Source organism: Bos indicus x Bos taurus, chromosome 2 (genome assembly GCF_003369695.1).
Source record: "Bos indicus x Bos taurus breed Angus x Brahman F1 hybrid chromosome 2, Bos_hybrid_MaternalHap_v2.0, whole genome shotgun sequence".
NCBI lineage: Eukaryota > Metazoa > Chordata > Mammalia > Artiodactyla > Bovidae > Bos > Bos indicus x Bos taurus.
Window position 1 is genome coordinate 127,932,303 of NC_040077.1, and position 8,587 is coordinate 127,940,889.

General features: G+C 43.7%; 1 non-coding gene across 1 annotated transcript; it reads right to left on the bottom strand.

Annotated features, from left to right (window-relative positions):
• Positions 1–1,441: 1,441 nt before the first annotated feature.
• Positions 1,442–1,513, bottom strand: TRNAE-UUC. The gene has a single exon. It is a non-coding gene; the product is annotated as a tRNA-Glu (tRNA).
• Positions 1,514–8,587: the final 7,074 nt, after the last annotated feature.

The following is an 8,587-nucleotide window of genomic DNA, read 5'->3' on the forward strand; positions in this document are numbered from 1 at the left end:
TCCCAATCCTTGTATCTTCTCATATCTAGAAAAGTACTAAATCCCTTTATGGTAATGCAAGCTCCTCTTGACTAGTAGAAAACCTTTTGTAAGGTGCTTGATTGCACTGAACTCCCCCTTCACCAACATCTTATATGTTGACCTTCCCCCACTGCCTCTTTGGAATACTTCCTCAGAGCTGGCTGAGGTGCTGCAGTCTCCCAGGCTGCAGTTCTCATTCTGCCCCAAATAAAACAACTCTCACCCTGTGCATCTTTTTAGTCGACAACATGTTCTCAAAAATTTTGTTTTTGTTTTTCCTAGAGGGAAGCTGTGCATTAGATCCTACAAAAGCATTTTGCCCTAGATCAATTTGGGACAATTTGTCTTTTACTCTGATTAAACACGTTTATATTCCTAAAATGTTTAGTATAGTTCTTGGTATATAGAAAACTCTAGAATTCTTCAAGAGGGAGAAAAAGAAGAGAAAAAGAGAAAAGAAAAGAAGAAAGAGAAAGCCATGTTTCTCTCTTTTAAGCCTTAGCTCTTCACTCTTGTTAAGGAAAAACTACTCAAAGTTTGGAAATAGGCTAAAAGGAATTATTGCATTTCTTTTTAATATTTGGGGGCATTGCCTAGCAGGTCTTATCAGTGATTATCCAATTCTTTAGAAGAGTGTACTTTTATTTCATTTATTATTTACTATTGACTAGAACATTTAAAAACTATGGGCTTCCCTGATAGCTCAGTTGGTAAAGTATCCACCTGCAATGCTGGAAGCTCCAGTTCCATTCCTGAGTCAGGAAGATCAGATGGCGGAGGGATAGGCTACCCACTCCAGTGTTCTTGGGCTTCACTTGCAGCTCAGCTGGTAAAGAATCTGCCCGCAATGCGGATTATCCAGTTCTTTAAAGGGGTGTACTTTTATTTCATTTATTATTTACTATTGATCAAAACACTTAAAAAGTATGTAATTAATTTGTAGAAGGCTGAGACTGAAACCGAGAAGGGCCATGTGGGGATCCCAGGCATGGAGATCTTTCTGATACCCTTTTCTCGTAGCAAGACTCCTGCCTCCATCACCTTCCTTGATTTAGAAAGGGCTGATTTGAATAGTTGCTAATTAAGGGCTTCCTTGGTGATTCAGGACTTCCATGGTGGCTCAGATGGTAAAGCATCTGCCTACAATGTGGGAGACCCGGGTTCAGAAATTCCTAGGTCGGGAAGATGTCCTGGAGAAACAAATGGCAACCCACTCCAGTATTCTTGCCTGGAAAATCCCATGGACGGAGGAGCCTGTAGGCTACAGTCCATGGGGTCACAAAAAGTCGGACACGACCGAGCGACTTCACTTTCACTTTGGTGATTCAGAGGTAAAGAATACCTTTCAGTCTTTTACTGTCTCTTGCATTGACAGGATTCTTTACACTAGCGCCACCTGGGAAACACAAAAGTTTCCTTTTTCCCACACCGGGAGTCGAACCCGGGCCGCCTGGGTGAAAACCAGGAATCCTAACCGCTAGACCATGTGGGAGAAGACAAGGGAGGGGCGGCCAAGAAGCTACCTGCAGTAGGATGAAAGGGCCCAGAGACGTTCGTCAAGTTCAGGAGATTAACCACCCGATTGGAGGTTAAGGGAGTGCAAGCAGTTTCACACCCAATCTTGTCAAGTGGTGGTTTAGTCACTAAGTAGCGTCCAACTCTTGCGACACCATAGACTGTAGCCGGCCAGGGTCCTCTGTCCATGGGATTTTCTAGGCAAGAGTACCGGAGTGGGTTGCCATTTCCTTCAAAGACCCTACATTTGACCCACTGTTATGAAAACCATCATTAAGTTCTCTGGATTTGAGACACAGGTTTTCGAGGCAAAAGCCCCGTGTGTGTCTCCCTTCGCCCGGCAAAGCAATAAAGCTATTCTTTCCTGCTTCACCCAAAACTTATGTCTCTGGGATTTGATTCGGCAAGGGTGTACAGAGAGGCCGAGCTTTCGGGTAACGAAATTAACCCAAATGTTTTCTGTCCAGAAAGAAAGAAAGTGAAAAAAAGTGAAGTCGCTCAGTCGCGTCCGACTTTTTGCGACCCCGTGGACTGTGGCCCACCAGGTCCCTCTATCCATGGAATTTTTCAGGCAACAAATACTGGAGTGGGTTGCCATTTCCTTCTCCAGGTGATCTTAACCCAGGGATCGAACCTGGGTCTCCCACATTGCGAGCAGACACTTTACCATCCGAGCCACCACGGAGAGCCAATGCTACTCTGTCCAATAGCGATACAAAACAATTTTTTACTAGAAAAAGATAATTCCAGGGCTCCCGTTGCAGCTCAGTGGTAAAGAATCCTCCTGCCAATGCAGGAGACATGGGTTTGATCCCTAATCTGGGAAGATCCCACACGCCGAGGAGCAGCTAAACCCGTGCGTGCGTGCTAAGTCGCTTCAGTCGTGTCTGACTCTTTGTGACCCCATGGGACTATAGCCCGCCAGCTCCTCTGTCCATGGGATTTCCCAGGCAAGAATATTGGAGTGGGTTGCCATTTCCTCCTCCAGGGGATCTTCCCGACCCAGGGATGGAACCAATGTCTCTTAGGTCTTCCTGCTTTGGCAGGCGTCTTTTTCACCACTAGCGCCCCCTGGGAAGCGAAGCCCGTGAGCCGCAGCTATTGAGCCTGTTTTAGAGCAGGGGAGCCGCAATATCTGAGTCCACGTGTTGTAACTCCTGAAGCTCGCCGACTCAACAGGAGGAGGCACTGCAATGAGAAACCTGCGCACCGCAACTATAGAGCAGCCCCCACACACCGCAGTTAGAGAAAAATCCTAGCAGCAGTGAACACCCAGCGCAGCCAAAAATAAAATAAAATTAAATTAGAAAAAGACAACTCCAAAGATTATTGTGTTATTGCCCTTTGGGCATTAATTGGATTGTCTTTTTTTTTTTTTTGATCATCGAGCATTCATTCTCTCTGTTGAGACCATATCCACTGATCTGTTTCCCCCTCCCCCTCCCAACACTATGCAGCTTTCAGGATTTCAGCTCCCCTGCCAGAGATTAAACCCGGGCAGGCCACAGCAGTGAACGCCTTGAATCCTAACCACTAGGCCACCAAGCAACTCCCATCTACTGATCTGTTTTTACGTTCACTGATCATTTCCTTGGTTATATCCAACCTAATGTTAATCACACCCAAAGCATTTTTGACTGCAGATACGGCATTTTCAGTTTGGGGATTTCAAACTGATTTCAAACTTGGTTTTTCTTTTATAGTTCCCAACTCTCTCCGGAAATTTCTCATCTCTTCAGTCATTATGCAGATCTTCTGTAGACTCTGATAAATTCATCCATGTTATTTCAACTTTTTGCTAATTTCAACGTTTGAGTCATTTGTGGGTATCTTTAGATTGACCGATCTTTCTCTTCATTACAGATCACAGTTTCCTGTTTTGTTGAATGTCTAATAATTTTTAAAAATCAATTACTTCTTTCTGGCCGTGCTGGGTCTTCACTGCTCTTTCCTTGGGCTTTCTCTAGCTACAGCAAGTGGGGGACTACTCTTTGCCGCAGGACACGGGCTTCTCACTGCGGAGCACAGGCTCTAGGTGCCCGGTGTTCAGTAGTTGCAGCACCCAGGCTCAGTAGTTGCTGCTCTTGGGCTCTAGAACATGGGCTCGGTAGTTGTAGTGCATGGGCTTAGTTGCTCCACAGCATGTGGAAGAAGAAGCCCTTCCCAGACCAGGGATCAAACCCATGTCCCCTGCATTGGCAGGCAAGTTCTTATCCTCTGCTGCTGCTGCTGCCAAGTCAGTTCAGTTGTGTCTGACTCTGTGCGACCCCATAGACGGCAGCCCACCAGGCTCCCCCGTCCCTCGGATTCTCCAGGCAAGAACACTGGAGTGGGTTGCCATTTCCTTCTCCAATGCATGAAAGTGAAAAGTGAAAGTGAAGTTGCTCAGTCGTGTCCGACTCTTAACGACCCCATGGACTGCAGCCTACCAGGCTCCTCCGCCCGTGGGACTTTCCAGGCAAGAGTACTGGAGTGGGGGGCCATTGCCTTCTCCACTTATCCTCTGCACCACCAGGGAAGTCTGAAAGTCTAATAATTTTATTATGTATTTGACATTGTGGATTATATGTGATAGAAACTAGATTCTGTTATCTTCCTCTGAAGAACATAGTTTCATTCTAACCAGGACATGAAAGTAACCTAACGCTCATTGACAGGTTAATGTGGTGCATATATACAGTGAAATATAACTCAACCATAAAAAGGAATGAAATTGGGTCATTTGTGAAGTGAGTCCAAAAGAGGAAAACAAATATTGTATATTAATGCATATATGTGGAATCTAGAAAAATGGTACAGATGAACCTATTTGAAAGGCAGGAATAGAGATGCTGACAGAGAACAGACGTGTGAACACGGGGAGGATCGGGCGTGGGGTGCATTAGGAGATTGGGACTGATACATGTGCATTGTCGTGGGTAAAAGAGATAGCTAGTGGAAACCTGCGGTAGAGCGCAGGTTGCTCAACTTGGTGCCCTGTAGTGACCTAGGTGGCTGGGATGGTTGCTGGGGAGGAAGATCCATGAGGCAGTGGATGAATGTATACATCTAGCTGAAGTGAATGGACATATTCACTTCATTGTACAGTGGAAAGTAACACAACACTGTGAGCAGCTATAACACAATTTAGAAAAAAAAGGAAATTTTACAAACACTTCAGAAAACAATTTGGCCTTATTGAAAAAATTAAAGATGTGCAAACCATATGACTCAGCATTTCTACTCCAAACAGTTGTATGCATGTACCAAGAAATATGTATAAAATATTCGTAACAGTATTCTTTCTACTGTCAAAAACTTGAACCTAAACCTAAATGTCTGTCATCAGGATAAGGGATAGATTGTAATACGTTTCCAAAGTGGGATATTATGCAAAAAGAAACAGGATTAAGTACAGCTCCATTCAACAAAATAGATGGAACAGAAATCTAAAGTTGAGTTAAAAAAACAAGTTGCAGAAGATGATGCACAATACTGATGGCTTTCCTGGGGCCTCAAATGGTAAAGAATCTGCCTACAATGTGGGAAACCCAGGTTCAATCCCCAGGTAGGGAAGATCCCCTGGAGAAGGGAATGGCTACCCTCTCCAGCATTCTTGCCTGGAGAATTCTTTGGAGAGAGGAGCCTGGCAGGCTACAGTCTGTGGGGTCGTAAAGAGTCGGACACGACTGAGAGGGTTTCACTTCAATTTCACTTCACATGCACAATATGAGCTCATATATTAAAAGCTGAAAAAAACCCAGCAAAACTAAACAATGTATTATTTTATTTTTTTAATTTATTTATTTTTTTAACAATGTATTATTTTAGGAAAGCACACGTTTATGACAAAATTATTTTTAAAGTGAGGAACATTCAGGAAAGTGGTTCGCTGATGGGGTGATGGTGGAGAATAGAAGATAAGTTGGGAAGGAGTGAGGAGGTAGATTATTAAACAGCGCTGGTAATGCTCCAACTCTTGAATTAGGGCATGTTCAGAGCCATTTTTTAGAAATGTTATTTTTTTTTTTGGCTGCTCTGGGTCTTTGTTGAGGCACAAGGGCTTCTTCTGGTTGTGGCACGCAGGTTTAGCTGCTCCATGGCGTGTGAGATCTTAGTTCCCTGACCAGGGATGGAACTCCTGTCCCCTGCATTGGAAGGTGGATTCCCAACCACTGAATCACCAGAAAAGTCCAAAAATGTTCCACATTTTGCTTAGAAAAGAAAGAGAAGTCGCTTAGTCGTGTCCGACTCTTCGTGAACCCATCCTTCATGAACCCATGGACTGTAACCTACCAGGCTCCTCTGTCCATGGAATTTTTCAGTCAAGAGTGCTGGAGTGGGTTGCCATTTCCTTCTCCAGGGGATCTTCCTGACCCTGGCATTGAACCTGGGTCTCCCTCTTTGCGGGCAGACACTCTACCATCTGAGCCACCAGGGAAGCCCCCACATTTACACATTTCACTTGGTATTTTACAAATACAGCACAATGTGGCAGAGAAAAATTCCTGGCCATATTATATCATTGAACTCCCTAATAGCTGGGATGCAAAGGACAATGGACTAATATTTTCAAAGTGCTGAAGGCAAAGAACTTTGGAACAAGAATTTTATCTCTAGTTATGCTGCTGCTGCTAAGTTGCTTCAGTCATGTCCGACTCTGTGTGACCCCATAGATGGCAGCCCACCAGGCTTCTCCGTTCCTGGGATTCTCCAGGCAAGAATACTGGAATGGGTCGCCATTTCCTTCTCCAATGCATGAAAGTGAAGTTGCTTAATCGTGTCCAACTCCTAGGGACCCCATGGACTGCAGCCTACCAGGCTCCTCCGTCCATGGGATTTTCCAGGCAAGAGTACTGGAGTGGGTTGCCATTGCCTTCTCCCACAATAAACCATAATTGTGTAAAATAACCTAATTTGTATACATTTCCTAAGTAAAGTCTACATTACCCTCTCTTATCTCACTTTTTTCCTCCTAAGCAACCTGACCCCTACCCCAAATGCAGGTGTCAGATTCCTAAAAAGTCTGGAGGAAAGCTATGAAAAAATCAGGAGGCATGCAGGTTTGTGGAAGAAACCAGCCAACCGGTTCTGTCATTTAAATACTCTAGGAAAATAAATATTTATTCAAGACCTCAGGAATGTTGCCATGAAAGACCTTGTTTGATATCCCTCCTAAAGTAAACAGAGCAAGAAGAGAACTGAATCCAGGAGAAAGCGGTGAGATATGGGGAATAAAGGAGACTATATGACTTAATAAATTCTATCAGTATCTAAATAGTGATTTCTCCCCTTCCTCCCCTCTGTCCCCTCAAAAAACAAAGTAAAACAAGAACAAACAAAAACCCCCCAATATTGCAAATGTCAGAACTTAAAACTCTATGAGCTCTTAGCTGGTAATCAGAGAAATCCAAATGAAAAAACAATTAGATAACATGTTGGATCTATCATAATGCCAAAAAGTAGAAACTCAAGGCAATTCAAAGGGCCAGGAAAGATACGGAGAACACAGAATGTTCCACAAATTGCTGATGGAGGGAGGCATAAATTATGTGTGCTTTGTCCCCAAATGCTGTACATAGGTAAGTATATCGATGTTTGTCCTGTGACTCACCAATTCTACTCCTGAGTATATATGCATAGACCATCTCACTCCCTCCACTCCCCACCCCCAAATACCAAAAAGACCTTTCACACATATTAATAGGGTGTAAGTTTCAGAAGAGGGCTTACCTGGTGCCTCAGTAGAAAAGAGTCTGCCTACCGATTCCGGAGACGCATGTTCAGTCCCTACATTGGGAAGATGCCCTGGAGAAGGAAATGGCCACCCACTCCAGTAGTCTTGCCTAGGAAATCCCATGAACAGAGAAGCCTGACAGGCTACAGTTCTTGGGGTCACAAAAGAGCTGGACCCACACAAAAACATAATAATAAAAAAGAAGAGTCAGACACGACTTAGTGAATAAAAACAACAATAAAGTTTCAGAAAGTTTATTTCATGTTGTGTATGTAGCTGAGTGGAGGTGATGGAATTCCAGTTGAGCTATTCCAAATCCTGAAAGATGATGCTGTGAAAGTGCTGCACTCAATATGCCAACAAATTTGGAAAACTCAGCAGTGGCCACAGGACTGGAAAACGTCAGTTTTCATTCCAATCCCAAAGAAAAGCAATGCCAAACAATGCTCAAACTACCGCACAATTGCACTCATCTCACACACTAGTAAAGTAATGCTCAAAATTCTCCAAGCCAGGCTTCAGCAATATGTGAACCGTGAACTTCCTGATGTTCAAGCTGGTTTTAGAAAAGGCAGAGGAACCAGAGATCAAATTGCCAACATCCGCTGGATCATGGAAAAAGCAAGAGAGTTCCAGAAAAACATCTATTTCTGCTTTATTGACTATGCCAAAGCCTTTGACTGTGTGGATGACAATAAACTGTGGAAAATTTTGAAAGAGATGGGAATACCAGACCACCTGATCTGCCTCTTGAGAAATCTGTATGCAGGTCAGGAAGCAACAGTTAGAACTGGACAGGGAACAACAGACTGGTTCCAAATAGGAAAAGGAGTTCGTCAAGGCTGTATATTGTCATCCTGCTTATTTAACTTATATACAGAGTACATCATGAGAAATGCTGGACTGGAAGAAACACAAGCTGGAATCAAGATTGCCAGGAGAAATATCAATAACCTCAGATATGCAGATGACACCACCCTTATGGCAGAAAGTGAAGAGGAACTAAAAAGCCTCTTGATGAAAGTGAAAGTGGAGAGTGAAAAAGTTGGCTTAAAGCTCAACATTCAGAAAACGAAGATCATGGCATCCGGTCCCACCACTTCATGGGAAATAGATGGGGAAACAGTGGAAACAGTGTCAGACTTTATTTTTGGGGGCTCCAAAATCACTGCAGATGGTGATTGCAGCCATGAAATTAAAAGACGCTTAGTCCTTGGAAGGAAAGTTATGACCAACCTAGATAGTTCACATATTCAAAAGCAGAGACATTACTTTGCCAACAAAGGTTCGTCTACTCAAGGCTATGGTTTTTCCAGTGGTCATGCATGGATGTGA